General features: G+C 39.2%; 1 long non-coding RNA gene across 5 annotated transcripts in view; it reads right to left on the reverse strand.

Moving 5' to 3' along the window:
* The window catches only part of LOC122904746, a 67,741-nt gene that overhangs the window by 26,932 nt on the left and 13,952 nt on the right, over positions 1–26,857 (reverse strand). For 3 of the 5 annotated variants that reach the window (XR_006384254.1, XR_006384252.1, XR_006384256.1), the window contains one exon: positions 17,302–17,390. The exons of the other annotated variants lie outside the window; for them this stretch is intronic. This is a non-coding gene — a long non-coding RNA (uncharacterized LOC122904746). The remainder of the gene's footprint in view (positions 1–17,301; positions 17,391–26,857) is intronic. 5 annotated transcript variants of the gene reach the window in all.

Here is a 26,857-nt window from a genome sequence, read left to right on the forward strand (position 1 = left end):
ACTTCTCATTAGAAATTGGTAAAGGGTAAGCCAATTTGGGGGAATTCTATACACCTAAAATATACTCTTATGATCTCTCTAAACTCCCACATTCTCCCAAATTTATAAGCATGTAACAGGAAAACAGGAGGTAAGCAAGGGGAGGAATGGGTGGGGACCACAAAAGTTCAAGCACTAGATTTTGTTCACTTAGTTCACTGATTTTGCTCTACTGCCAACAACATCCTTCTCTCCACAAAAAGTTAACAATTATTACAGTGTCCTCTTGTTTATTTATTAAAATGTGAGTGCCAGGGCACCTGGGTGGCTCACTTGGTTGAGTGTCTGACTCATGATTTTGGCTCAGGTCATGATCTCCAGATCTTGAAATCCAGTCCCATGTTGGGCTCTGTGCTCAGGGGTAGTCTGCTTGAGATTCTCTCCCTCTACCCCTCCCCCTGCTCACCTGCATAATGCACAACTGATCCCTCTCTCTAAAATAAATCTTTTTAGGGGCGCCTGGGTGGCTCAGTGGGTTAAAGCCTCTGCCTTCGGCTCAGGTCATGATCCCAGGGTCCTGGGATCAAGCCCTGCATCGGGCTCTCCGCTTGGCAGGGAGCCTGCTTCCTCCTCTCTCTCTACTTCTGATCTCTGCCAAATAAATAAAATCTTTAAAAATAATAATAATAAAATATATCTTTTTAAAAGATCTGCCTATGATATATTGGGCAAAGAATTAAACTGGTTCAGTACGTAGTGTGGAACTTTGGGCATGTTACCTAACCTCCTTTGGAGCAAGCCTCCTCACATTATTGCCAGCATTACAATTCCCACTTCGCGTGCACTCTGTTGCTTACATTACTTAACCCAAGTCTGTTCCCTCTTGTATGAGATGCCATGGACAGGACCTGAGAACATATGATACCTATAAAAATTATCTAGCATAACCATGAGAGACTGTGGACTCTGAGGAACAAACTGAGGGTTTTGGAAGGGAGTGGGGGTGGGGGATCAGTGAGCCTGGTGATGGGTGTTAAGGAGGGCACGTATGGCAACAATGAATCTTGGAACACTGAAAAAAATAAAATTAAATTGAAAAAAAGAAAAAAAATTATCTAGCATAATGCCTGATACTGTCTCTCCTGTGAGAGCCTCGTGCTATCTTTGGAGAGACTCCTCAGCCATTTCAAACTAATGTCACACATAATTTCCCATGAAAACAAAGGACAGAAGTAGAGAAAATTGTTAGGTTTATACTTTGGAGTTTGACACAGGCTTCTTTGCATTACAATATTTTATCTTTCTTCCTTTATCACTCATTACGATTAAAATCATCTGGCACATATATTAGCCAAGGCTCAAAATAAATGAATATATGAGAACTTGACCAGGAACACTTGATTTATTAGAAATACAAATGGCTAGATCAAATAGCCAGACAAAAGTTTGAAGGTCTGGAACTTTTTCTGGTTATTTATAATCCCTTGCCTCTTATTATTTTAATTGTTTGTACTAATAATTTTAAATGTTCTATCCAAACTAGATCCATGGAATGTTTTAATTTTTTTCCCATTTAGGTGCATACCATCACTTTACTGTAGATGAAACTTAATCATCTATAGATTTCAAGAAAACAATAGTTGAATATAGAATCTAATACATATGTATCTCAGAGAGTGAGCTGACGGTAAGAACAATTTTCCCTTAGAATCAAGTGGATGTACACATCATAAAAAAATACTTAGGGACCATTTAATGATAAGATATTCATGAACATTCTAGAACACATACAGAAAAAACATATATGTAGTGACATCAATAAATACCTGCGAGTTAACTCAAATTAATTCAAATTAACTCAAATTAAAAGATCTCAGAAGGGTTTTGTCTTGAAACCTGTTGTGTTCAATATTTTTTTTCATTGTAAACTAAGTGGACATTCTAAGAGGCATAGCAATCATTGAGTCTCTACTTGTTCATGTTACAATCACCCCCCAAATTACAAAATTAATCTATATTTCTTCAGCTTTCATATAAATCTATTTATTTAACATTATGTTCTTGAACATCTGCCAAAAGCCTATGCTGACACAACCACATAAGGACTATTTTGGCATCTTTCAGAAAATTTTAATTTGATGACACTTTTGTTTACCCTCCATAATGAGATCTGTGTGGTAAGTTTGTCTTTGAATTTAATGCTTGGTGATATTTGTTTCTTTTCACCAACTAGCATGTTTCATTTTAGTTGTTGGTAAGAACTATGCAACTTATATATCCTCCTTTTTTAAAAAAGATTTTATTTATTTGAGAAAGAGAGAGAGGGTGAGAGAGAGGGCATGAGTGGGTGGGGATGGGTAGAGGCAGAAGGATAAGCAGACTTTCAACTGAGCAGAGACCCTGACTGGGGCTCAACAGGGTGCTCGATCCCAGGACCTTGAGATCATGACCCAAGCCAGAGGCAGAGGCTTAACAGGCTGAGCCCCCCAGGCATGCCTTATACTTTCCTTTTTACCAGGAAGTCCAGAGTTAAGTTTTCTACTCAATTTAAACATCTACTCATTCTTTCCAGACTAATGATCCACTACACCTTTCACACTCAACAACCTGTTTGAAAACTGACTTCTATTTTTTCTTCCTGTTTTTTTAAATGTGTCTGCACTTTATTATCAGCTACTTCAAATCTTTTTGGAAGGAATACAAATATTTTTACACTGTCAAATAAAATATTTTTTTCTTAATTTAGCAATTATTTTGATTGAAGCTAACATTACGGCTACGTATATAATTTTAAAGCCTAAATCTGGCTCTTAATAAATAATATCTACCATAAAAGCCAAATGCTAGGGATATGTGTTTATTTTTTGTAATCTACTGACACCCTGTAGCATAGTAGATATGGTTACCTCCAAACATGTCAAACAGTTCCAAATGGATATACAATATTATTAATGTAATGCCATGTACACCAAATGCTCTAAAAACTTCCTTCCTTCATTTATTTATTTAAAATATTTCATTTATTTGTCAGAGAGAGAGAGAGAGAGAGAACGAGCACAGGCAGGCAGAATGGCAGGCAGAGGCAGAGGGAGAAGCAGGCTCACTGTCAAGCAAGGAGCCCGATGTGGGACTCGATCCCAGGATGCTGGAATCATGACCAGAGCTGAAGGTAGCCACTGAATCGACTGAGCCACCAAGGCATCCCTAAACACTTCCTTTAATTAACAGTATAAATCATACGGCTCTCCATATTCATTTAAAAAATTTCAGTCATTCCCTGGATTTATAGTCCAGAATGAAACAAGCCTGATATATTTCCAGATGTGGTCAAAGTTTTTATTCCCTTTGACTTTGATTAGCTGAGTATTGGAGCTCATCTTGAAATGGGAACCTTGCCAGTCCAGGAGTTATGCACATTTTATATTTGTCCTAGAGGAGAGGCTAATGGCATCACTGCAGCAGAGCATTCTCCTTGACTTAACCTTACTGGTATGCATGCATCAGAAGGGCTGGACTGTAAAAAAAAAAAAAAAAAAAGAAGGGCTGGACTGTGAAAGTCACTATGTGAGAACTGACACCCACGAATCATGCTGACATTTCAATAGTACTCTTCGGTTCTGTTAACATTTGGTCAAACCTTCTTCCAGTCACCATTATCTATGAACTCTGAAAGGCTACCTACGAGTAAGAGAACAGCAAGCCCTACTATCAGTAGCAGGAAGTACAAACAGAAGAACAAAACTGAGGAGGAAGTGCCTCCTGGGTGCTGCCCTGAGGTCATTTTTGGCTGCTGGGTAACAAGCTAGGCCTCTTCTGGCTTGGTTCAGTGTAGTATGGAAGAAGACCAGCTCTAAAATTAATATTCTGGCGAGTATTGATCATTTCACGAAAACTGAGAAGGAATATATTAACTTCTCTTCCTTTTTGGCCTTCTATTCAGGAACGCAGGCCATTAAGCAACTCTTACTCTTGCAAGAGGAAGTTGGTCATTACTCCAACCCAGAAAAAAACTAGAACAAGTCTATGTGCTGAAAGAAGCACAGTCACGGAGATGATCTGAGGGATATGAAATTAATTCATTCCTCTAGATAGTCAGTCACAAAATGAGGTCAATTTAGCCCACAGAAATACTTTATTGGGCCCATGTAGTATCTTTAAAAATTTGAGCTGACACTGAAACATTCTGAGATTTCAAATACAGAAGGATAGGCAACACCACACGGGTGTCCCCACATGGCAACATCTGCCAGAGCTGAGATACGGCAGCCGTTCCTTTTCATTAGGGCAGGGTCTCTCCAGGTGGTCATGGTCCACACACAACTGCCTTTGCTATGCCTACAAATATTCTACGACCAGTGAGGACCAGCAGAGAATGGGATGCTAGGATTGTATGGTGTACTGCCATTCTAGTGTCTGTATGGCTTTTACTGATTTTAATTTTGGTGGCTGTCACCAGCCTACATTTAGGGATGCTATAAAACAGCTTTAGAAACTCTGTATTTGGCTATAGTTAAGAGCATGGATCACACGTTCTTCACAAAGTGGAATCATCTGTGAGGACAATTAGGAGAGATTTTCTTCTGCTTCTATTAAGAGGCCTATGCACGTGGTTGGTTCACTTTCTTCTCCTATGGTATCTTGTGTGTCTCATCAGCTTATTCTCTTCTTGGTCAGTATAAAGTTTAAAGACAAGTCTGCAGCCCATTCTTAGCAACTATCTAGGGCTCAATGGTATACGTGCCCCCTTGCCTGCATCTAACAGTTATTTTGTCTTTTGCCTCAGCCTTCATTCTCGCTTTACATAAAAAGTAATATACCTTATACATTAATAGAGGAAAATAAAAAAGAGATAGCAAAAATGGAATACCTAGAGAACTCCTCTTGATATTTATTTAAAAAGAAAATACGTAACCAAAGTTAGAGAATTCAAATAGTATAGAGAATAAGTTAAAAATGTCAAGGGGTGCCTGGCTGGCTCAGTCAGTAGAGCATGTAACTCCTGGTCTCAGGATCATGAGTTCAAGCCCCACACTGGGTGTGGAGCTTACTTAAAAAAAGAATAGAAAAGTCTCCCTCCTCATCTCCAATTCCTTTCCTCAAAGGTAAATACCTACAGATATATATATATATATATATATATATATATATATATATATATATATATATTTATATTTTAATATCAGGGTAAAGATATGTCACCAAGACTGAAGAAAGAAGTTCCCTTCCTGGGGCGCCTGGGTGGCTCAGTGGGTTAAAGCCTCTGCCTTCAGCTCAGGTCATGATCCCAGGGTCCTGGGATTGAGCCCCGTATCAGGCTCTCTCCTCAGCAGGGAGCCTGCTTTCTCCTCTCTCTCTGCCTGCTTCTCTGCCTACTTGTGATCTCTGTCTGTCAAATAAATAAATAAAATCTTAAAAAAAAAAAGAATTTTACTATCTTGCTCTGAATAGTGTAATTCCTTTATAATAATTTATAGTACTAGATTTTCTTTCAAGTAAAAAATGAACCTTCACAGAAATATTTATAGGACAATCAGGAAAATAAGAATACTTACAGGATAACTGATGATACTAAAAAGTTACCATTGTTTTTGAGTCTACAATAATTTTGTGATTATGTTTAAATGGTGGAGTCCTTATTTTTAAATATGTGTAATAAGTATTTACAAATATTTATAAAATATGATAGTTAGGACTTCAAGTAATTTGAGTAGAAAATGAAATTGGTGAATTGATAACTGTCAAAACTGGGTGATAGCCTTTTTAATACTGGGATATTATTATATGTTTAAGACTTTCCATAATAGGGGCGCCTGGGTGGCTCAATGATTTAAGCCTCTGCCTTCGGCTCAGGTCATGATCTCAGGGTCCTTGGATGGAGCCCCGTATCAGCCTCTCTGCTCAGCGGGGAGCCTGCTTTCCCCCTCTCTCTCTGCCTGCCTCTGTGTCTACTTGTGATCTCTCTCTATCAAAATAAATAAATAAATAAAATCTTAAAAAAAAGTTAAAAAAAAAAACTTTCCATAATAAAAAGTTTAAAGACTTCATAGGTCCTATTAGATTTATTTAAAATGTGGTAAAACTGAGTTTTAAAAATATCATCTAATACTTCTTTAAAGATTTTTTTTAAAGATTTACTTGAGAGAGAGAGAAAGAGAGAAAGTGGGAGGGAGGGGAAGAGGGAAAGAGAAACGTGAGCACAGAGCCCAATTCAGGGCTCTATCTCACAAGGCTGAGATCACGACCTGAGCTGAAGCCAAGAGTCAGATACTTAATTGACTGTGTCACCCAGGTGCCTCTCTTCGAATATTTTTTTTTAAATATTACCCAAGAAAAATACAAAGTTCCTTAGATCATCGAAGGCATTCTTTTTTACAGTTCTAGCATGCAAGTGTTGTTTATCTGTTTTACTGAAATATAATTCACATAACATAAAATGCAGCTTTTTAAAGTATACCTTTCAGTGGCTTTTCATATTTTCATGAATTTGTGTAAGTATTATCACTGTCTAATTTTAGAACATTTTTATCACCCCAAACAGAAACTCCATGCCGTTAGCAATCCACCATGAGATCTGACAGCAGATACACTCCACTGTAATCTGGCTCTTTCTTTCAAGATGTGAATACAAGTAAAGCCTCCACTCTTCTGCAAAGAGAAATAATTATTACTAAGCACTTTTTCCTTCCTATCCCAAGAGTAAGATCACAATTGTACCACTTTCTCCTCATCTCCTCATCACACCCACATCATAAAAAAATATGGCCACCTTCTACAGGAGACTGCAAGCACAGGCTTCCTCGAAGATTATGTATCCCCACTTACAGATGATGGGTCTGGCCAAAAGCACGTAAGCAGATATGATACACATCATGTCTGAGCAGAAGCTTTAAAAGACATTGTGTTCCCACCAGCCACTTTTTTTCTGCCATGAGAAGGGAATTTGTCACAAAGGGAATGCTTCTTCACCCCAGGTACAAAATGAGGAGTCACGTGAAGCCTACCAGAAGGTTAACAGAGGTGCAAGTGACCTACAGGCTACATGCAATATGAGCAAATGACTGAGATAACCTTGTGAACCCAATTTATCTTCATGTGGCATAAAAACTCAGAATAAACACCAGTTTTGTTTTCCTCAGTTTATATTTCTGAGTATTTGCAGAGAAAATGAGCTGCTAGTGGAGAATCCTGGAACAAGGCAGAAGATTCCCTACCTCCTAAGAACTTACAATCTTATAATATTATAAGAACAGTAACCTTTGGAGACATTTTGACTTTTATTTTCTGTCAGAAAGCCCACCCCAACTCAGTTCTGGTACCTTCAAAGACAGAAAAATTCCTGCTCAGCAAGGTCCACAACAGCCAAAATATGGAAAGGGCCCAGATGTCCATCAACAAAGGAATGGATAAAGAAGATATAGTATGTATATATATACAAGGGAATATAACTCAGCCATCAAAAAGAATGAAATCTTGCTATTTGTAATGACGTGGGTGGAACCCAAGGGTATTATGCTAAGGAGAAAGACAAATACATATGATTTCACTAATATGTGGAATTTGAGAAACAAAACAGATGACCATAGGGGAAGGGAAGGAAAAATAAAATAAGATGAAAACTGAAAGAGGCAAACCATACGAGATGCAGAACTGTAAACAAACTGAGGGTTGCAGGAGGGGAGCAGGGTGGAGGGGATGGGGTAACTGGGTGCTGGGCATCAAGGAAGGCACTTGATGGAAGGAGTGCTGTGTGTTATATGCAACTGATGAATCATTAAATTCTACCTCTGAAACTAGTAATATACTATATGTTAATTAAATTGAAATTTAATTTAAAAAATTTTTTTAAAAAGAAAGAAAAAAAAAGAGAAATTCCTGCTCAGAAACACACAAAGCTAAAAGACATTGGGATTAGGACAGTGGTTCAGAAACTAAGAGAAAAATCCTTGTCTGTGTCAGAAAGTGAATTTTTCTGAAGCCCTTGACAGTGCCAGGTACTGTAGAGGGGTTTTTTTTTTTTTTTTTAAAGATTTTATTTATTTATTTGACAGAGAGAGATTACAAGTAGGCAGAGAGAGAGGAGGAAGCAGGCTCCCTGATGAGCAGAGAGCCCGATGCGGGACTCGATCCCAGGACCCTGAGATCATGACCTGAGCCGAAGGCAGCGGCTTAACCCACTGAGCCACCCAGGCGCCCCCTGTAGAGGGTTTCTAAAAGGGCTGGGAGAGGGATCTCTAACAGCCGTTTCCAGTGAGCAAGAACAGACAAACAACAGTTTCTTAAAATGTTGTTTAAATCAAATTGCTAATTAAACAAAAGAAGGCCTCAATTACTCTAATTAGGGGATCATATTCAGAATTCATATGAGAAAACAGATGTTTACAGAATGAAAAAATACAGTTAAGATTGATTTGCCATGAAGTTCATTTAAGAATCGAACTCTAAATATAACGTATTGTTCCACTTAAAAAACTCATTTTACACAGTTATTGTATAAATTTAGGTGGCCTTGGTGGCATAGGTCCTTATATACACAGATCCATTTTCGTTTGGAGCTGGCTTCCATCTGGTTAAAATGTCAACCTTAATTTTACTTGTGAACGTGGCTATCTATATGTGGTAGCCTGTTTATTTAGCTGCTTGATTCTTTGGGGAATCTGGAATGCTGGGAGCAGAGGGTGTTTGTTATGCTTTTCTCATTGAAAATGGAGGAAGTCATGTTTTTATCCTGGTTCTACTTCCTGTTTATAGGCTAAAGATGGAATTGTCATTATGCTGTGGAAACACCTTATATATTCTTTTCCTCCCACTCTTTCATGAACAGGATATAACATGGAGGAATTCTTGCTCAGTCCTAGGATATCTGAATGTTTATGTATGAACTATGACAAAAACTAAATTTCAGGATAAATTGGTATAGCTTTGTGAAAGATAATTTAGTGGTATGTTTAACTAAAAAACATTTTTTAAAAGATTTTATTTATTTATTTGAGAAAAAGAGAGTGAAAGATGGAGAGCATGAGCAGGGGGAGGGGCAGAGGGAAAAGCAGACTCCCTGCTCAGCAGGGAGCCCGATGCCACAGCTAGATCTCAGAACTCTGGGATCATGACCAGAACAGAATGCAGACACTTAATTGTCTGAGCCATTTGGGCGGCCCTCCCCACCAAATTTTTTTTGAGTAGGTGTAGGTGCCATACCCAATTTGGGGCTGAAACTCGTGACCCTTAGGTCAAGAGTTGCATCCTTTACCACCCACGCCAGCCAGACACCCCTTAGTGGTACCTTTAAAAAATATACATACAAATCCTTTATGATAACAAATTATAGAAACTTATCCACAGAAACACTTTTATATATATGCAAAGATCTATAAACAAGGATGATCTAAGTGAAAGAAGCAAGATCCAAATGTCTTTCCATATGATTAAACCAGTTATGGTATATCCATATTGTGAAATACTGTTTGGACTTTAAGTGGTATGAGGTGGTCTTTCAGTCAACAATGATGCACTGATTACTCTAAGTCTCATTTAAATGATAGCAAAGGAATAAAATAGAATATAAACCCATAATGACAAAGACAACAGAAAATCAGAAGTTGCACTAAGACATTTTAACGAATATCTAAAGATGATAGAAGAGAGGGAACCAGTGACTCAGCCCATGAGCCATCTTGACGCCCCACCCCCCACCTCCCCTAGCTGGTCAAGCCTGCAGACCAGGCTAGAGCTTACTTGCACCCTTACAAGACCTTGGCCCCAAATCACCCAGTTTTGCCATGCTCGAAGTAACCTACAGAAACTGTGAGATAATAAGCCTTCAAATTTTGGGGTAATTTGTCACACAGCAATAGATAACTAATACAAAGCCTTAAATTGAAAAACTAAGAAACAGCACTCTAAGCATGCTGAGTGGTTTTAGAGGTAACTATTTTAAAACTCCCCACTATTTGATTTTAAATGGCATGCAGGTTTTTGCTGATTAAATTTAAAATTCTTTTTAAAAAGATGTAGATTTATATATGTTGAAAATTTTAAGCTGTAGGAGTTTCATACACTTATACACACAGATGTGTGCATATATAAGTATCTATACCACATGTACACATATAGATATACACACATACATATAAATGCATATATATGTATATAACACATAAATGTATCTTCAAAAATAGATTGAGAAGTATCTGGAAAAACTGAATTAGAACAGAACTGAAGGGGAGGCTGGGAGAGATGTTCACTCTACATATTTTACATTGTTATTTTAAAATGAGTATATTTTACTTTAGCTATTTTGTTAATTGAAAATTTTTATAGATAGCGTGTAACTGCTGGCATAATCCAAGGGTTAGGTTAAAGGCACTAATAAAGAATAATTCTTTTTCCTAAAACAAAAGAGTTAATTCTGAATCAAAGGAATATATATATATAAAATTCTGAGGCTGGATATTTAAAAATTTTCTGGAGACCTATGAAAGTTACGTTGCGTGAGGTTATTTGTATAGCGGTTAGGAGCACAGTGTGTGGAAGCAGACTTCCTGCGTTTGAATCACTAGCTTTGTCACTTAAAATTTGCAGGATCTTGACTTCTCTGTTTCTCTGTATCCGTCCTGTCATCTACAAAATGTGGATATCATAGGGTCCATGGAAAGATCAAGTAAGTCAGTATACATAAAGCACATAATACATAAAGCACGTAACAGGGTCCCTGGCCAGAGTAAGTGCAACGTAAGTATTACTGTAAGTACGTTGTGAGTGGATTCAGTAATAACACCATAAGGAAAGGAACTGTACTTGAAGTCAGAGGAACTGTGGCTTTAACACACTGACGACTCCAAAATTCATACAGAAGAAAGAGATACAAGGGTAGCAATTTGATTCATGAGTGTATAGAAATACAGGTTTTAAGTAAATTCAAGGTGATCTGGGGAATTCCAATAGATTTTAGGGTCTTCAAATTTTGTAGTGTAGTAAACACATTTCTATTTAGACAGTTCAATTCAGGTGGCCGGGAGAAAGGGCACGTAGTAGTAGCAAGCCCTCTAGCCATTCCTTGGCATAACTTGTTTTGTCCCATTGGGCAAATCATTTTAACCTCTCGACACATTAGTGTCCTCATCTGGAAAATGAGAAGGTTGGACCATATAGTTTAAAAAGTCTGGTCCAACTTTTGGATTCTGTAGTTCTGACATTTTGTGATATCTTTGGGTGGGGGGTGCTGAGGAAGAGAGAGAGAAAATAGAATTTTAGGCAGGCTCCAAGCCCAGTGTAGAGTGTAGGGCTCAATCTCACAACTCTGAGATCATGACCTGAGCCAAAATCAAGAGTCAGATGTTTAACCAACTGAACCACCCAGGCACCCCTGACATTTTGCAACATTCAAAACTCAGATGAGAAAAACATTAATTACTGGGTCATGGTTATCAACTGACTTTCGAATATAATTTAGGTAATAAATTCTGAATTTTTAAAATTCTGTGAATTTTACAACTTCATTAATTGAAACAATATAGTAAACCATACAAAAAAAGCATACAATTAAGAATCATTTATAGGGAGGTGCCTGGGTGGCTCAGTGGGTTAAAGCCTCTGCCTTTGGCTCGAGTCGTGATCCCAGGGTTCTGGGATTGAGGCCCGCATTGGGCTCTCTGCTCAGCGGGGAGCCTGCTTCCTCCTCTCTCTCTGTCAGCCTCTCTGCCTACTTGTGATCTCTGTCTGTCAAATAAATAAATAAAATATTAAAAAAAAAAAGAATCATTTATAGGGGCACCTGGGTGGCTCAGTGGGTAAAGCCTCTACCTTCAGCTCAGGTCATGGTCTCAGGGTCCGGGGATCGAGCCCCGCATCGGGCTCTCTGCTCGGTGGGGAGACTGCTTCCCCCACCCGTCTGCCTCTCTGTGTACTTGGGATCTTTCTCTCTGTCAAATAAATAAACAAAATCTTTTAAAAATCATTTATATTTAGATAATATATTATAGTATGTGATAATTTTAAAGCAAATATGATGATTATTTTTACTGTATTTTATTCCAATGCTAAAATAAATGACACATGTGGGCAATATAATGAACCTGATCAGCAACTGAAAATATGTTTTAAATAAAATTTAAAAATGTAGAAAGCTAAAAGTGACTTGACAGAACATTCCTACCCAAAATAGCAAACATCTTCCATATGTGTTTTAACATGACCATGAATATATAGCCAACACTTTCAGGTACTTAAGAGCCTGAACTTTCCTTTCAAAAAGAACTAAAGTTACTTTATATAAGTTATTTAAGCTCTTTGAACCTCAGTTTCCTGATGTATAAAATGGAAAATAAAAAAATATTATGTATTTCACAGTAGGCTTATGAGAATTAAACAAGGGCCTGGCATATGGCAGTTGCTTAAAACAGTTAATTTCTTTCTTTTTATTGTCCTTAAATACCATATTTACTCAACCTTTTTCTTACTTTCAAATAATATGCCAGTGTATTATGTATTATATGCTATAATTGGAGGCATCACGGACTTATGATTAAGAGTTCAGATTCTGGGCGCCTGGGTGGCTCAGTGGGTTAAGCCGCTGCCTTCGGCTCAGGTCATGATCTCAGGGTCCTGGGATGGAGCCCCACATCGGACTCTCTGCTCAGCAGGGAGCCTGCTTCCCTTCCTCTCTCTCTGCCTGCCTCTCTGCCTACTTGTGATCTCTCTCTCTCTGTCAAATAAATAAATAAATAAATCTTTAAAAAAAAAAAAAGAGTTCAGATTCTAGGGGTGCCTGGGTGGGTCAGTTGGTTAAGCAGCTCCTTTCAGCTCAGGTCATGATCTCAGTGTCCTGGGATCAAGCCCCATGTCCCACTCAGCAAGGAGCCTGCTTCTTCCTCTCCCTCTGCCTGCTGCTCCCTCTGTGCTCGCTCTCTCTGTCAAATAAATAAATAAAATCTTTAAAAAAAATAAAAAAAGAGCTCAGATTCTAAAATGTAAATGTCTGTGCTCAAGTGTCAACTCTGCCAATTAAATGCTATGTAACTCTGAGCATCTGTAAAATCAAAATAAAAGATAACTAATTCATAGAGTTGTTTGGAGGCCTAGATGCAATAGTCCAAAAAGGATAAAAAAAAATGTCAACCACTATTATTATCCATAAGGCTACAGAAATTAATCATCTAACATTGGATTTAATGGTAGACCAACACTGTGGAAGAGGCAATGTTCTCTTCCTACTTTGTCATTGTCGCTGCCTTATTTTGTCTGCAAGAAATGAAGGTGAGGAATACCTTCACTGGGCCATGGGATGGATCCTTCCTCCCCTCTGTCCTTCCCTCCCTCCCTTAAATTTATTTATTTAGGGGCATCTGGGTGGCCTAGTCAGTTAAGCATCTGCCTTTGGCCCGGGGCACGATCCCAGGGTCTTAGGATTGAGCCCCACTTCAGGCTCCCTGCCCAGTGGGGAGCCTACTTCTCCCTCTCCCTCTGCTGCTCCCCTTGCTTCTGCTGTCTGTGAAAAAAATAAATAAAATATTTTTAAAAGCCTAAAAATGTATTTATTTATTTTAGAGAGAGAGAGACAAAGAGTACATGAGCAGCACAGGGAGAGAGAGAGAGAAAGAGAGGGGAAGCAGTTTCCCCACTGAGTGGGGAATGATACATGGGGCTGGATCTCAGGACCCCAAGACCATGAACTGAGACAAAAACAAGAGTCGGATGCTTAACTGACTAAGCACCCAGGTACCCTAGGATCCTTACTTTGAAGGGACTTTAACATGGATCTTTGAAGAAACATCTATGAAGTTCACTTTATTACAATGATTTTTTGTTTGTTTAAGCAATGAGCCCAGGAATATTTGTTTAGCTGTTTTTTGGAAAAAAAATCAAATACACTAACTATAGCAAACAGAAACACAAAGAGCTGTCCAAAGGACATCATAAGCGACTTCTCAAAAGGAAAATCTTTTCCTTTTTTTAAGCTGCTCATTTTTTTGTTGTTCGTTTTTTAAAAAGTAAGCTCTATGCTCAATGTGGGGCTTGAACTCATGACCCTAAGATCAAGAGTCACGTGCTCTATTCCCTAAGCCAGCAAGGCGCCCCCTCAACAGGAAAATCTAGACAACATTAATACCATCTTCCTTACTCTAATTTTAAAACCTCATCACACTGGCAGCATGCTTTTCCCCCCACAAATGATGACCCATATTATATCCAATACAGAAAAATCCATTCATTTATTTATTATTGTTTCCCTAAAACTTGTATTATGACCAGACTTCTCCGCACTCTTCAAACGCAGCTCCTCTGTGAGGCTGGCACTGAGATTTCTCCTGTTTCCCAGACAGAATCAAGCCCTTTCTGTTTTTGCTTACATAGCACACTGGAGTTAGCAGTAGCCAACATTTATCATCAACAATCATCATTTTTTATTACTTTGTTTTTCCTGTCCAAATGGAGCTCACAAAGGATGTCTTATTCTGCAGTGTACTCTTTGAATTTGGTTTTGGTCCAACTGATTTCTGTTTTGTACCTGGCCTGCCCACCTTCGTGGAGTCTGTTTTTCTCACCTGAGACATCCTTCCCTTTTTTGAAAGAGACTGAGCCTACAACTTGGCTTCTTCAACTCAAGCCAATTACATGGTCTGTTTTCTGAAGGCATCTTCTTGCTTCTTAGCCCTCCTTTATTATGGACAGTGACATTAGAAAAGTCTTTAGGGTTTTTAAGTTTAGAGACTGTGGAAAAGATGGTTTCTTGGTCCCTATATCTATTCTCTCTCTTTCCTATGGCAATAGAGACCCCACTTTTCACTGAGCACATGGTGGTCCAAAGGAAGGATGGCACTTCTTAGCAACCCCACATCTGAATGTGGTCTTACAAACTAATTTATTGCCAATAACCGGTGTCCATGACCTTCATCCAAAGACTACAGGAAAAAGCCAGTAGTTGAACAAGTTGGGTTCACTGTTTGTTGTCAGGAGGGGTAATGCACATCCTAGGAAACCATGGTATCTCAGTAAGAGGGTGTTAGAAAGACTTTAGTATAGAATCTGGCTTGTATTATGCCATTTTAGGACGTGTTGAAGAAGCAGAGCTTTACTTTGGATTGCATGCTGTCAGGAAGCAGAGGTAATTCTATAATTAGGTATCTTGAAATATTATCAGGAGGAATGAAACACAACCAAAGCTGTAATTGGTAACAAAGTAGCAGCCGTTCCTATTAGGCAGAATAGGGAGATGTCTGGTCACTTTGTGGTTTGGACAATGTTCATTATTTTTGTTTGTGTTCAGGCATAATTATGGAGTAGTCTTGTTTTTATGGCGTTGTCTGATGTTGGTGTTCTTTGAAATTGCATGTGCTTAACAGAATACCAAGGCCTATGAGTGCCAGAGTAGTTCTAGGACGTCACGGACTGCTTTTCTCTTTCTTCTAGGTAAGCAAAGTATGGCACTGAAATCTTCTTTAAAAGATAGCTAGCATGTATCCTTTATCCTTGATTCTTCTTTTCCTTCTCCAGACAGACTGGAATGTGGTTGTGATGGCTGTGGTAGTCAGGTGGAACATGAAGTGATCTTGGGAATGAAGCTACAATAGCCGTGGACCACCTTACCTCTAGGCTTTTATGGGAGAACGAAGCAAAAGGTTATCTTCTTTAAACTCCTGTTACTGGGGTCTTTGACTCACAGCTGAAGTTATCCCTAGACAAAGGGATCTTTTCATTGTCTGTCTAAGGTTGTTTTCACTTCCTTACAGTGTATAAATTGACAAGTGCCAGAACTAATTACCTTTGTGCAAATGGAAGAACATTAGAAATCTGTACTGTGTAAGTTGAAACACTAGGACAGAGGTCCCAAGCTGGTGTGCTGAGCACTGGTTTATCTCCAGTTTACCTTTACCACAAAGGTGTATTCTTTCTGAGTTTCAACAAACTGTGTGAGTCCCTATTGCCTATAGACTCCTTGATGTGTGGCCCAAGCACTTTGATTTCTGTGTCCATGGCTCCATACGGCTATCAAAATTAAAAAGTCGAAAGTTTGCTAGGGATCAGCAGGTGTTTTTAGCAAATGGATTCTGTGCTCTAACCTCTCTGAGTTTCAGTTTTCCCATATTTTCGATGTTTTTAAACTCTTTCTTTATATTTTTTCTTTTCTTTTTTTTTTCTAAAAATTTATTTATTTGACACAGAGAGAGAGAGATAGAGAGACAGAGAGACCAGGAACACAAGCAAGGGGAGTGGGAGAGGGAGAAGCAGACAGGACCCTTGGATCATGACCTCAGCCGAATGCTTACAGTTGAGCCATCCAGGTGCCCATTTTTTCTAGCATTTTTAGTGATTTTTAGAAGGAAGATTCAAATGACATAGTCTACCATTAAGAGTCAAAGCATTTATAATGTTAAAACTTTTCCCTTATTTATACATAAGTTTTATGCATGAAAATGTATTACTTTTGGAATAAGAAAAAAATACAAGTTATTATCAAAGTTGTAATGCTGGAAACAATAATTTCCTTACTATCTTTAAATTCTATTATCCATAATTTAGAAAAGACTTTAATGTGAGCAATATTTGACTTTCTTATGAACTGATTACTTTTTGATCTAGAATTTGGTAATACAATATTTGATTTATTTTAAAAAATGAGACTGCCTTACACTGTCATTACGTGGATATCATGAACACATTATTACACTGACTAGTAAAGCATTCCTGAGTATTAGCATGCATTCCCTGTAAATAGCCGAAGTCCACGTTATTGACAAACATCATTTGCGCCCCTTTGATTAAAAAACATATTACTTCCTTATCATTTGTACTATTTATCATGCTATTTGTAAAGAATTCCTAGAAGAAATCATGTCATACATCCTTACATTCTGTATATTATCTCACTCAGTATTTTTGGTATGTAAATTGTGTTTCTAAAGTTTTGAGAGGGGCACCTGGGTGGCTCAGTGGGTTAAGCCTCTGCCTTCGGCTCAGGTCATGATCTCAGGGTCCTGGGATTGAGCCCCACATCGGGCTCTCTGCTCAGTGGGGAGCCTGCTTACCTCTCTTCTCTGCCTGCTGCTCTGCCTACTTGTGATCTCTCTCTCCCTCTCTGTCAAGTAAGTAAATAAAATCTTTAAAAAAAAATAATAAAGTTTTGAGAAAGTTTGTTACATAATTATTTCTAATATAAAATGAGGTTTACAAGTAGTTTTAAAATTGAAATATACTAATATGTATAAAAAGTAACAAGGAGACATTGCTACAATGTAGTTTTCCTTTTTAAATCTACCTTGTATTTTGAGAACTAGATACTTTATAGATTACAGAAGAGATTTGTGTGGATTTAAGATTACTTAGTACCTGAGAATCCAGGTTGAAGATTTACCCATGTCTCTTCTGCTTCCTGTCTTTTAGACTTATTTCTCATTAATGTCTCCACTGAACATGAGCTAGAGAGAAAGAGAGGAAAAAAAGTCAGGTGAGCTGATAGGACTACTCACTTACAGCTCTGAGGAAAAGTAGGGTAGAATGGAGTTTGAAATTATTATCTAAGTTATTATTTGAGATGAGACTAAGGAAACACAGCTCTTCCTTATCTGCAGGGCCAAAGACCTCTAATGAATGCCTGAAAGTGTGGGTAGTACTGAACTCATGTATACTGGTTTTCCTATACATACATACCTATGATAAAGTCTAATCTGTAAATTAGGCACAGAAAGAGATTGGCAACAATAATAATAAAAATAGAACAATTATAAAAATATACTGTAATAAAAGTTACGTGAATATGGGCTCTCAAAATATCTTCTTGTCCTGTATTTGCCCTTTTTCTTGTGATGATGAGATGATAAAATGTCTCCCTGATGAGAATGCCTGGGTGGCTCAGTTGGTTAAGCAACTGCCTTTGGCTCAGGTCATGATCCTGGAGTCCTGGGATCGAGTCCTGCATCAGGCTCCCCGCTCAGTGGGAAGTCTGTTTCTCCCTCTGACTTTTCCCCTCATGCTCTCCTCACTCTCTCTCAAATAAATAAATTTCTTAAAAAATGCCTCCAGATGAGATGAAGTGAGGTGAATGAGGCAGGCATTGTGAAGTAGTGTTAGGCTGCTAATGACCTTCTGACAACAGGATCATCTGCTTCTGGGTTGTAGTCTCCCATGGGTAACTGAAAGCACAGATGGAGGAGGGGCACAACTGTAGCTATAGACTGACTAGCTACCTGAGACGTGTCCATTTAAACATGTACATTCTAATGGTAGTCGACATTTTCATTCAGAGAGAACTTTGATTAGAGGAAGCCCAAATGAGACAAAAAATTAATTCTTTTTTTTAAAAAAGATTTTATTTATTTATTTATTTGACAGAGAGACAGAAATCACAAGTAGGCGGAGGGGCAGGCAGAGAGAGGCAGAAGCAGGCTCCCTGCCGAGCAGAAAGCCCAAAGTGGGGCTCAATCCCAGGACCCTGAGATCATGACCAGAGCCAAAGGCAGACGCCCAACTGACTTAGCTACCCAGACGCACCCCCCCCCAAAATTAATTCTTATGTTCAGTGATCACATGCTCCAGATTTTTCAGAACAGTTCCCATTTTAGACAGCACATCTTATTGCTACTATTGGTACACTCCAACATGTCCAACATGTATCCTGATTTGTGACATAAATATATCACCATATCTATAGGTACATTTAAGAAACTTCTAAAAAGTCTCCTGGTAAATTTCATCAAGGTATCTCTGATATCCATTTTGTGGAGTCTTTGCAAATGTTCCAAAGTACTTCCTAAGCATTATGACTTTGTATAATGTATAGAGCAAAACCTCCATTTCCAGTGAATGGCACCATGCAGTTCATTCAGTGGGAACCTGGGAATCATGACTTTCCTTGCCCCTGGTTACTTGAGTATGTTTCTTTCTTTCTTTTTTTTTAGATTTTATTTATTTATTTGACAGAGAGAGAGATCACAAGTAGGCAGAGAGACAGGCAGAGAGAGAGGAGGAACAGGCTCCCTGCTGAGCAGAGAGTCTGACTCGGGGCTCCATCCCAGGACCCTAGGATCATGACCTGAGCTGAAGGCAGAGGCTTAACCCACTGAGCCACCCAGGTGCCCCTTGAGTAAGTTTCTTAATCTTGTACTACATGTCCCCCATTCCCATGTAATGCCTCACCAATTCATCCTCCACAGTAAGCCAAAATGGTCTCTAAAAGAGCAAATGAATTCATGTTATCTCTGCTGTAAAATATTGTCCCGTAACTCCCCGGTGTTTAGCAAAAATAAATAAATAAATAAACCAAATGTCTGCAGAGGTAGATAGGAAACCTAACTATGTGCTTAGTCCAGTCAAACCCAGTATGAAGGGGTGGGCCTGGGAGACAGGAAACTGGAGGATGTATGCCTGCTTAAAGGTATTCAAATTAAGAACAACAATAACAACAAACAAACAAAATCCTACAAAAAAAACCTACACCAAACAAAGCATATCTGTGGACAAGATTCCCCCTGTGAGGTGACAGTTTTAATCCTCCTACCTTGTTAGTGTGGGAAAACAAACTTTTTGTTATCTTGTCTATAAGCATCCATTCCGCTTTTCAATTATTCTAAGTACCGTCGCTGCTTAACTAAATGAAATTGTAGGAGTTAGTATTTTCCAACTGCAGTTTTAAAATGTTCAAGTGCACAGAGTGGAACTGCCTGTCAGAAATGTTTTAATGAGCAGATAAATATTAGCTACAATTGGCATACACGTTTATGTGAGCAAATGAAGCCAAAGATGAGCACCCTGGGATCTACCCTCTCTCATGCTCAACAGAAACAACACAGTAATGACCAAAAGTCTGAACTCTAAACCCAAAACTCCTGTTTGTGAAATGAGCATGATTAGCGGTATTTACTTCATAGTTTACTATAAAGATTCAGTGAGATAAAATATCCAAAAGCATTTAGTAGAGTGTCCAGTGCATATAAGCACTCAACACATACTGATAATTATAGTAGTATATATTTTGAGATATTTACCCATGATTTTTTCTTCCCTCCATTTTCCTTTTCCCTTCTCCACCTCTCAAAATTCAAAGAGATAGCTACATGTTCACTCTCTCAGGGAAGGGATTGGAGCATGGTTGGAAACTGCTAAGCCAGCAAGTTTTTTGGCTTTTATTTCTAACAGTCCTGGAAATGATGAGAGGATTGAAAGAACAAAATATTATGGCCGTAAAGGTGGGTAAGGATTTCTCCAAGACAGAAACAAACTATCTCCAGGCTGTGAGTGAAGGATGGGGGGAGGAGGTCTGCGAATAGGTCTGTTTTTAGGAAAATGGGGAACTTAGGTTTTGCTTCCAGAGCACAGAAAATAGGAAGGTACAATCCCAGTGAAAGAATAATTACATGGTGTGTCGGGAGTCAACAGGGTGTAAGCAAAAGACAATGTTGATATCTGAATGATCTGTGGTGTATTAGGTATGCATTGCTGTACAGCAAATTGCCTCTCCAAAACTTAGAGGGTTAAAATAACAACAAACATTTATCTTGCAAAGCATGGCTTAGCTGGGTGCTTCTAGCTCAGGGTCTCTCATGAGGTTGTAATCAAAATATCAGCCATGCCTGCAGTCTTCTAAAGACTCGACTAGGGCTAGAGAATCCACTTCTAAAATGGCTCCCTTACATGGCTGGCAAGTTGGCACTGGGTATTGGTAGGCGGTCTGTTCCTCACCCCGTGTACCTCTCACAGCTGCTTGAGTATCCTTGGGGCATGGTGGCTAGCTTCACCCAGAATGAGACAACCAAAAGAGCTCGTCAAAGGTGGTGATGTCTCTTTTTTGACCCAGTCTCTGAAGTCATAGGCTATTATTTCCCTGAATTCTATTCGTGCTCGCTTCGGCAGCACATATACTAAAACTGAATTCTATTCGTCACACAGACCAACCCCATATGATGGGGGAGAGGGTGACACAAGAGGATGGAAGTCAGGAGGTGAGAATCTCTGGAAGCAGGCTACCACACGGAAAACTGGCGTGGTAACTGTTTCAGTGGCAAGCTGCTTTGCCTCATCACCTCAACAAGGTGCCAATACCTGACAACTTGGCAATGTGGAAGATACCAGAACTTAGCATAATTGGGGAAGGAACAGAGGTTTAAAGGATTGCTCTTAAGTTTTCTGTCAACCTGGTGGGGTTGGAGGCACAAAGCAGAATTTAAACTGTTATAAAAAGGTAAAGGAGGGGCGCCTGGGTGGCTCAGTGGGTTAAGGCTCTGCCTTTGGCTCAGGTCATGATCCCAGTGTCCTGGAATCCAATCCCGTATCGGGCTCTCTGCTTAGCAGGGAGCCTGCTTTCCTCTCTCCCTCTGCCTGTCTCTCCGCCTACTTGTGATCTCTGTCAAATAAATAAAATCTTTTTTTTAATAAATAAAATCTTTTTTTATAAAAAGGTGGAGGAATGTATTTTTCTTTTCTTTCTTTCTTTTTTTTTGACAGAGAGAGAGAGAGAGAGAGACAATGAGAGAGGGAACACAGCAAGGGGAGTGGGAGAGGGAGAAGCAGGCTCCCGAGCCGGATGCAGGGCTTAATCCCAGGACGCTGGATCATAACCTGAGCCGAAGGCAGACACTTAATGACTAAGCCACCCAGGCACCCCAAGAAATGTATTTTTCTTATACAGTTTATAAATAATGATAGCAACTGCCATTATTTTTTTTTAAAGATTTTATTTATTTATTTGACAGAGATCACAAGTAGGCAGAGAGGCAGGCAGAGAGAGAGAGGAGGAAGCAGGCTCCCTGCTGAGCAGAGAGCCCAATGCGGGCCTTGATCCCAGGACCCTGAGATCATGACCTGAGCCGACCTTAACCCACTGAGCCACCCAGGCGCCCCGCAACTGCCATTATTATTGTACATGTGGGAACAACTCTGTCTTATATCATTGTTCCCAAGCAGTTTAAGGTGATTCCAGTTCCACCGGGTCACTAATTCTCAACTTGGGAATCAACTGTAGAATCAACTGGGAATTTTTTTTTAAGATTTTGTTTATTTATTTGAGAGACAAAGACAGCATGAGCTGGTGGGGGTGGGTAAAGGGAGAGGGACAAGCAGACTCCCCACTGAGTGCAGAACCTGACACGGGGCTAGACCCCAAGATCATGACCTGAGCCCAAGTCAGATGCTTAACCAAATAAGCCATCAGGTACCTGTCAACTGGGAAGTTTTAAGAAAATACCGACCTACAGAGCAACTGAATTAATTGATCTGGAGCAGAGCTGGGGCAACAGTAGTTTTAAAAGCCCCTCAGATGATTCTAATATGTAACTAGGGTCGAGACCCAGTGGCTTCTGCCAATCCCAGGCCTTAGTGCTAATTCAGACATCTATGATTCTATCAGGAGTTCACCTTATAGAAAGCTGGGTAAGTTTTCCGGCTAACATCTATGACAGTTTTCTTTAGAAACACGAGAATAACTTCTCAGCAATCTACTGGAGAGAGGAGCAAAGGCTCAAGTCCGCTGAAAACAAAATAGGACCAATGGAATCTCAGTTGGCACTGTATTCTCAGAAAGAGTGCAACTCTGCCTGTTTGCCTATCATCCTCAGCAAGTGGTCAAAATTGAAACCCGACCCTTCAACTGTATAATCTCTCTCACACACATACCCCTCCACACTTTCTCTTCTTTTATTCTACCTTATTTGACTTCTTTAAGAAATCTGACACTTTTAAAATATATTCATTTCTCTGGACTTGAAGGACATAATTGATGTCTCGTTCTCCTACTTTTGTGACAATTTCTTTTTGTCTTTTGCTAGCCCCTCTTTCTCTGCCAGCCTCTTAAATGATAGTGTTCTCTAAGATTCTGTTCCTGGCTCTTGTTTCAACTCATACTTTGTTTTCCATAAGCAGACCCTTTTACCTCAGTAGTTTCATCTACCATCTACTTCCTGACAATTCCCAGGTCTTTATTTTCCAGTTCAGGCTTTTCTTTGTGTTTCCGACCTGCATTCAACGGAGGCATCTCACATTCAACATGTTCAGAACGTCATCAGCTTTCCCCACGTCACCTCCCAACCTGCTTCTACTCCTCCCTTTCCTATCTTATTGAATGGCGCCATACTTTCCTACTCATTCAAACAGGAGTCATCCTAGAAGACAGGCTGCAACCTCTCTGCTTACTCATAGAAGTTGTTTTTGTCTGGTTCAGAGAGAACTTTAGAAAACTTTGTGCCAACATTTCAGACTTGGGGCATTTCCCATAGAAAGACAGATTTAACGTCTCTTCAGAAATCAGAAGATGAGGCAACATCAGGTCCTATCTGTATGGAACAATCAGCTGAGTAACAGATGTCCATGTAGACTCAGATAAGCTCTTAGGTCATACAGTAGTCGTAATGGCCACCTTGGAAGCTGAGGCTCCTTTTCTTCATCTGTGTCATCTGTCTGGCTCTCCAGGCATCTGAGATTGTAACTCTTGTCCTAAATCCTTCCTCTTGTCATCCCTTTACTACAATCAATCAGCAAGTCCTATAGATTCTAGCATTTCTCCAATCTGTCTCCCTCCCCTTCCTCTTGATTGCTATTTTACTACTTCGGGATCTCAATTATTGCTCATCTGGACTGTCTTTAGCAGTTTAGCCTCCCCTAGCTCCATCTGTCTAATCCATTGCTGACCCATCAGCAAAGTAAGCTGATGTTATTATCCTGCCGAAACGACTATACTGGTTCTCCACTGCCCACGAGATAAAGTTCAAATTCTTTTAGTCCATGGAACCAGACCATCCATGCCCTGACCCCCAACCACCACTCCAGCCTGATCTCACTTGATGCCATCAGTGGTAGTAGCATATGTTCTCAATCTGCCCGACAATTCTGCTAACCAGGTAGCTTGCTGCAGACCTCTAGATCATGCTGCTCTTTCTGCCTAGAATGTCTTCATCTCATCCATTCAGCCCATCCAACCACATTCTTAACTCCAGAGAGTCAGTTCAAGTGTTGTTTTCCTTTTGAAGACTTTTCTGCCTCATTCCCAGGCCTGCAGTTAGATGTGACCTCTACCCCTTCCTGTCCTCTGTAAGACTGCTATCTCAGCAGTCGTGGCATTTTATTGTTCCTCTTTGTTTACTTGCTTGTATTCCCATCTATATAATGTTGTTCCTTAAGGGCTGGGCCTCTACCTAACTGGTCCTTATATTTCCAGACTCGTGCTTGGTGCCGTAATTGTAATGTGTGACCACTTTTAATAAATACTGGCTGAATGAATAAATTAATGATTACTTCAAATGATTACTTACAAATAGGTTTTTCTCCTTAAATAGGATGATCAGTTTCCTGTAATTCTCTTTACACCACTGATTTGCTTTTGTTCATGAGTCAGGCAAGGGTTAAAAATGTTAGCTCAGGTCAAGCAAATTAACTCAATTTCTGAAGTGGCAGGGGCTCAAATCAATGAGGTATGTTTGTATTAACAATGTTTCCCCAGTTTTATTCTTAAGATACCATATATTGCCTCTGACACCTAGGAGCAAATGATTGATAAGCAATTTATGACTCAGGTTAATTATACCATATGTAGGACACACTTCAATGTGCCTGTGGGTATAGCTTATAAATAACACTAGGTTAGAGCTGTCAATCCTCTTAATGAGGAAAAGAATACAATAGGACCTTTAAAGAACCAATTATGCATCAACCAACTTTTACAGCACAAGGGAGCATAAATGGCACTCCTCCAGGTAATATACTTTGTATTTCTCTCTAGAAAAGTACATTAACATAAAAGTAAAAATATTTTAAGTCTTCAAACTTTCAGATAAAATCACACAAAAACACTTCTCTTGGAGTTCTAAAGATATTCATTCAGGAAAAATTTATTGAGCACCTACTATGTGCTGGATACCACTCTAAACTCCAGGAATACTGCTGCCTTTGTAAAATGGGACTAAGGGAAGGGGGAAGCCAATACAATATACCAGGCTACAAGATAAGAAGGGAGCCTAGGGCTGATTATGTAACATGTCAAAACAAATGCCACTTTGCTGGGGAACTGAATAATTTTTTTCACTGGCACCAACCCACATTTTGCAGCTGTCCTAATGAAGTTTACATTTTAGTATGGTTGTGAGGGAGGCAGACAAAAAAATAAACAAGTAAACAAGTAAAATATAATGTCTGCTCAGAGACTACTAAGTTCTACAAGAGAAATAAGGCAGGGAAAAAACATGAGGAGTGCGGGAGGGTAGAGGTACAATTTTAAATAGAATGGTCAGGGAAAGCCTCACTGAAAAGATGGCATTTAAGCAAAGAGCTAAAGGTAAGGAAGAGGGAATGAGTCATGTGGATAGCCACAGAAGAGCATTCCAGCAGAGGAAATAAGCAGCAAATGCAGACAGAGGTCCAGAGGTGGCTATATGCCTGGAGCTGTCATGGAACAGCAGGGAAGCCAGTGGCCAATGTGACTACAAGAGAGCACAGAAAACAGTTGAGAGATTTGATTAGAGGTAATGTAGGGGAAGGAAGGGACAAGGGAATACAAAGGACAGTGCTTCTCTAATCTTACAGGCCCAGCATTCTCTTTCTAGAACAAATATTTTGTATTCCTCCTTTACTATCCTGAAATTGACCTCACACGATGTAACCTACCTATACACTGAACTTCAAAAGAGCCAATACAAATGAGAAATAAATGAAAGAACATATAACATAAATGAAAAATATATGAAACTAATTGATAATAAAATAATTTGTATTGCAATATGTCAATGTTCAGACATGGACTCTACAAACGACATAATGAAATATGTCACCTTATGTAGAATCACTATAAATGTGACAGCTACAAGTACAGACTGAGAGAGGAATGTATTCTTGGAAACTCAAATGCCACAAATGGTGATGCTCACGCAGTCTCTGACATGATTTTCCAAAATGGTAAACCTCTGGGAAAATTCTGAATGGCATATCATCTCCCCTCAATTTACATGATAGCTGCATTTCTGGAAAAGCAAGTGTACACTAAAACCATGCAAAACATATTTTGTATTTATACATAAATGGAGTTAGGTTCCAGGCCCAGATCATTATAAACAGGTTCTCCACTTCCAGAAATGTCCAAAGGATACCCAAAAGTTATGCAGAAGACACACGAGGGAACTTTTTGTGCTGATGGGAATGGTTTTTATCTTGATAATTGTGGTGGTTACCTGGATGGGTACATTTTTCAAAATGCATCAAAGTGTACACTTAAAATGGCATATTTTATTTTACAGCACTAACCTTCAAAAATTATACTTATAAACTGTATCTCAAAAATCGATTTTTAAAAATGTCATACAGGATGAGAGAGCATTCTTTAAAGTGAGAGAATCTGCAGGATGGGCCAGCAGCCCAGGCCCCCATACACTAAACGTTAGTCAGTCATGCTATGTCCAGAAATGTTTGTCAAAGATTTCCAAAATACACCATAATGAACAATACCAGTCCCATTGAGAATATTACCTGCTGTCTCTTAGTGGGATAGGAAGCCACTAGAAGTTTTGAGCGGAGGAAGGATGTAACCTGAAATGTCTGAAAAGGACTGTTCTAACCTTTCGGGCAGAGGCAGGCAAAGATCATAAAAGGCAGGTGAGAGAAGAGAGTGGCTTGGCCAAAGGCAGAAGCAAAGTGGAAATATAAGATGTATCATAAAAGACAGTCATAAGTTTCAAATAGAGCACCAAAATGGCAGATGGGAAACAAAACTCAAAAAATGTTTATTAGATTAAACGAAGTAAAGAGTAGTAATTTTCAATACTCTTAACAATACTCCTATAAAACCACTTCACCATGTGATGCAATTCAAAAAAATACCTTGGGGTTCTAGCTATGCCATTTTATATCTAAATATAATGACGTGGGGCACGGATGGCTCAGTCGGTTAGGCCACTGACAACTCTTGATCTCA

Source organism: Neovison vison, chromosome 4 (assembly GCF_020171115.1).
Source record: "Neovison vison isolate M4711 chromosome 4, ASM_NN_V1, whole genome shotgun sequence".
NCBI classification, from domain to species: domain Eukaryota; kingdom Metazoa; phylum Chordata; class Mammalia; order Carnivora; family Mustelidae; genus Neogale; species Neogale vison.